Below are 5,282 nucleotides of genomic sequence, written 5' to 3' on the forward strand. Positions count from 1 at the left end.
CCACCACCCCCACACGTGGGGGCGGCCCCGCGACGCCCAGGACGCCGGCCGGCCTCAGCCAACCCTCGGCGGTTCCTCCCAACACCCCGGCCCCGCCGCCGGGACTCACGCGCAGCAGGCTAACCCCCACTCCAGAGGGCAGCCCCTTCCGCTCGCTCACTCGTCCGTCTGTCTCTCTGGTCTGTCCGTCCAGCACCCACATCATCCTGCTTCGTCTGGCTCGCCCCCAGGCCTCGCGGCCCGGGGAAACGCTCCCGAGCGAGGCGGCCCGACCCGTAGCCCACGCACCGCCACCGGTGGCTGCGGCTCGGGACCGGGACAGGTGGGGTGGCTCCTCGCGGCGGGGAGACGACGGGGGGCGAAGTCGGGGTGGACCGCCTTGCCCCTCCCCCCACGGCACGCACCGGGGAGGCAAAGCCCGCGCGCACACACACGCGCGCTCGCACGGCCCCGCGCCAGACGCCGGGCCCGGCCCGGCAGAACCCTCCCCCGACTCGGAGGGGGGAGGCGCGGGCCACAGCAGGCAAAGAGCAGCACACGGCCCCACCGCGGGGCCGGCGCAACCCACACGCCAAAGCGGCGGGGCCCTGCCCACACGCTGCGGCAGTCGCTCCCCGTGGCGACTGCACGCTCTGGATGGAGGAGCGGCGGCTGGGGGTTGTCCGGTACCCCCCCCAAGGCTCCCCTCTCAGGTCGCTAGAGAAGGCTTTCTCACCGAGGGCGCATCGCCCCCTACCCAGCGGGGGCCCCCTTCAGGCCTACGGAAGTCCGCCGAGGTGGACGTCAGCGCTCGGCTGGGCAGGAGGGGCCTGCGGCAAGGGTAAGCAGCGGGCCGAAAAGCGAGCGTTCGCGGTCGGGACCGGGGAAAGCCCGTGCCGCCTCGCGAGGAGACGCACCCAAGACCGCGTGGGGACGAGACAGGCGCCCGCCCCCACCGGCACATCACCCGGCCCCACCACGTTCGCTCCCACGCCCGGGCGCGAGCCCCGCAGAGGGGGGACCCACCCGGCGTGCGCCCGGCCACGTCAGTCCCCCCCGGTACAGGGTGAGGACGACGACCAGGAGGCGGCCCCGGCCCCACCGAGGGTGGGGAGCGGCCACGCCTCGCTTACCGTCTCGACCCCTCCCCCCCACTGCTCAAGAGAGTGGCTCGGGACACACGACCACCGCAGGGGTTACCCGAGAGGACTCGCTGGGGACGGGAAGCGATGCCACCGCTCGGCCTCGGGCACCTGAGGGACAACCTGGAGCGCTCCAGGGGCACCACAGAGGGCCAAGGCGAGACACGCTCGCACCCCGGCGAGGGGATACGTGGCGTGGCGGCGGGGGCAGCCCTCCCCCCCCGCGGGGGAGGGCCGCTCGCGAGACAAGACGCCGAGCAGGCGAGGAGGCGAGAGGTGTCTGCCGCGTCACAAGACCCCGGCCCCGCCGACACCACGAGGCACGGGAGACCGAGGTCGGGCCGGAGTCCGCACCCCTTCCTTGCCCCCGCCACCCACGGGCGGTGGAGGAGAGGCGAGGGGCCCGCAGGCAGAACGAGAAGAGAGGCCACGTTCACCATGAACGTCCCGTCCCTCGTCTGGCGCGGCTTAGGCCCGGCCCGGGAGAGCATGACGTCACCACATCGGTCAGGTGAGCGAGCGAGCGAGCGAGCCATGGGGCAGGGAAGCCCCAGAGCCAGAGGGGAGGGCCCGGCGAGGACAACCACCAGAGGAGGGCCTGCTTCAGCCTCGCCAGGCGCCACCCACTCCTCGTTCCTCTACGAGGAGAGTGGCCAACGACCCCAGGCGGAGAATGCCTGACACGCGGCACGGAGCCTGTGAGGGTGGGGTCGTGCCGGCCACCACCGGGTGCCTGCGGCAGGGAGCGCACGGGGTAAAAGACCCACGCCGCCAGCTCACCCCACCGCCCTCGGGCCACCAGAGACCGGAGGCGGCACCACGGGCCACGTCAGCCGGACGCACACACGAGAGCCGGCGCGCAGGCCCGAGCGGGCGGCTCAAGTGTCAGAAGCAGAGTCGGCTTCTACCAGGCCAGGGCTCACGCAGAGACAAAGCCCAAGAGCCCCACACGCGTCCGGAGACCCAACACTCGGTGACAGACACCGAGAAAGACCGTGTCAGCACCTATCTGCTGGCAGAAAATGCCCAACACGACAGAAAAAATGACAGCGCCCGGAAACGGGTCGGGTCCACGATTTGCAGGGGGGGCCCCGGGACCTCGGTCCGGCCACCTGCCCCCAGCCCTACCCCCATAAATGGCAGCCCCGAAGCTCTCGGGGGCCATCTGATCGACCGGGGGGGGGAGGGGGAGGGGTTGAGGAGGAGGAGGAGGAGGAGGAGGAGGAGGAGGAGGAGGAGGAGGAGGAGGAGGAGGAGGAGGAGGAGCAGTGGGAATGGGAAGGGACGAGAGGGAGACGGGATCGGGCCGGGGACGCCCTGCCCGTTTCTCGCCCGCGTGGTCGGGGACTCGGGGAGATGCCACAGAGGCGCCTCCGAGGAGAGGGCCCCCCACGAGGGACCGCTCCCGAGCACCGGGCCGGGGAAAGCCTGCCTCCCCCACATCCCTCGCAGGACGCCCCCGTGCCGGTCCCCGAGTCCGGATGAAGTCTCGGTCCCTCAAATGCCACCGGAACCCACGCGGGCAGACTTACGGGCCGGGGGGCGCCCTCCCTGGCCTCCCGCGCCAACAGGGGCCGGCCCAGCCACGTCTCCGGGTCCATCGGGACTCAGAAAACATTTCATCCAAGGAGGCGCCTCCGACGACCGGGAACCCCAGCGCGCCCGTCCCCGGCCTCACCGCACTGGGCCCGGGCCGCTCCTCGCCTCGGGACCAGTCGTCCAAGGGACACAGACGAGGGCCGGACCACCTAGCCGCCGGCGGCCCGGGCGCGGGACACCCCGTCCCTTTCCCCCGCGGCGGCACGGCGCAGGCCGTGTCCGATCGGCTCGGGTCGGTCCCCGCGGCTGCAGGGGCACAGGCGGATGCTGGTCGACCAGGCCAGGCCACACGGCTTCCCCCTACACACGAGATCCCGGGAGCGCGGCGACAGCCACCCCCTCATCAGCCTGCGAGTCCAATCTGCGCCGAGAGCAGGACGCGCCCGCGGCTCAGCGCCACGGGGACTGTCACCGCCGGTGTCGCCAGCCTCCCCGAAGTCTGCCTCGGGCCCCGCCGCCGAGCCCCATCCCTTGCCGAGGTCGCCGACGCTCGGGAGAAGAGGGACGATCTCAAGAGCGGCAGCCAGATGGCGCCCGACAGCCGTCGCCAACGTCCCCGGAACCGATCCCGACCGCCGGCCGCCCAAACGCCCGAGCCCGTCCCGGGCTGAGGCGCCGGGCGGCCGGCCGGCGCGACCCCGTGGCGTCCGCCTCGGAGCCCGCTCACCCTCGTCACGGCACGGCACGGCACGGCGGCATGAGGAGACGCGACGCGACGCGACGCGACCCACCCCGGCAGCAGATCAGGGCGGGGAGGACGGAGGGAGCCGGGGTTTGGCAAGACACGGCCGGCCGGGCGGGCGGCTGCCGCGAAGGGGACGCGCTCCCCACGCGATTCCCCGGGCGGGGGAGATCACACGGACACGCCGGCGGGTGGCCCAGAGCGACCAGGACGAGATCCCGGGTTCCCGGCGGCGGGGGGGTGGGGTCGGTGGGAAGGGGAGGAGGGAAACAGGGAGGGAAGGCGGGGGCTGGCAAACCGAAACCAGGCGAGCGCTCCGAGAACAACGCAGGAATCGGCTTTGGAGTCCGTCCTCTCGAATGCAGGAGGTCTTTTGAAAGCAGACAGGCAAAGCCCAGAAGCTAGAAAAGAAAGGATGAAGACCGTCAACCCCATCGAAGTGGAAAGAAAAATCGATCTCGGCACAGATCGCGACAAAGCCCAAAGACAACAAATGGGCGCGTGGGGAAAACGCACTCGCGGTCGGTCGTGAGAACACGGACGTCAGCACGGCTGACCACAACCACAGGGAGGAGGAGGAAAAACAAAAAAATGCGGGCGGCGGTTGGGGGGGGGGGGGCGAGTCGATAGCCACCCGCTCGGTAAATCGAGGTTCAGTGCATCTACACAGAACAACACTGTGCATGGGCATCCGCGTGTCTGTGTGTGCATGTGTGCCCGTGTCTGTGTCTGTGTGTGTGTGTCGGTGTGTGTGTTTGACACACAGTCACACGTGGACAGGGAAACTGTAGCCCCATGTGGAAAAAAAAAAAAACATGAAAACAAACGACAAAACCCACCACCAAAGGGAAATCAAGTTGTAGAACTTACTCTGGGGTTTTAACAAAAAACAACAACAACAACAACAAACAAACAAACAAACAAAAATGTAGAAAAAGCACCACCACAGCCCATCAGGGGTTCCTCTCCTAAACAGTCCAAGAACTCGGTCAACTCCACCTCCTAGAAGCCAACAAACCAATGATGAAACACGGGCAGGAGACCCAAACTGACTTTTTCAGTTTAAAAGGAAAAAAAAATTATTTTGTATCCAAATGGGGAAGGGGCGGGGGTGGGGGAGGATGGTGTGTAGAACTCAGCGGCAGAGTGCCTGTCCAGCACGCGCAAGGTCCAGGGTTCGACCTTCAGGACCTCCGTTCAAGCAAATAAGGAAGTCGGTGAGTCAGGCAATCACTAAGTCAGGCAACAAACCAGCAAAAGAAACGAATTACCTCCCCTCCCCGAATAAGCAAACAACAACCAAAAACAACAACAGCAACAAGAACAACAACAAAAAAAAAGCCTAAATAAATAAATATATGTAAATAAGTAAGCAAGTAAATAAATAAATAAGTAAGCAAAAACAATTTAAAAAGGGGGAAAACGCACGCATTTCTGTTTTTAAGAGATATCCAGACAGGCCCAGAACCTGGAATCACGACAGCAAGTTCCAAAAACAAGCAGAAAGTGCCTGCTTCTGACGGAACATGTGATAGAGACCACCGTTCGATGGGGCCGGGTGGGCGGGCTGGCGGGCGGACACAGAGCTATGGACTCATACCTGACAGAATCCGCTCTCCGACAGAAGACAGAAGGCAACACGGAACAGGGGTTGGCAGTGGGGGCGAGGGGGAGAGGGCAAAACGGAGGTGGAGGAAAGCCATTAGGGAATACAGGACAGAAGTCCCTCAAAACATCCCACAGGAAACTCCTGGAAGACCCGGCAGTTCCACTAAGGGCCCGCGGATGGACGAATGGACAGTGTCACGTGGTCTGGAGAGACCTACACCTTGAGGGGATGATGTTAACCAAGTGACCTAAGTCCAAGAGGGATGTTGTCA

Source organism: Vicugna pacos, unplaced genomic scaffold, assembly GCF_048564905.1.
Source record: "Vicugna pacos unplaced genomic scaffold, VicPac4 scaffold_5, whole genome shotgun sequence".
NCBI classification, from domain to species: Eukaryota; Metazoa; Chordata; class Mammalia; order Artiodactyla; family Camelidae; genus Vicugna; species Vicugna pacos.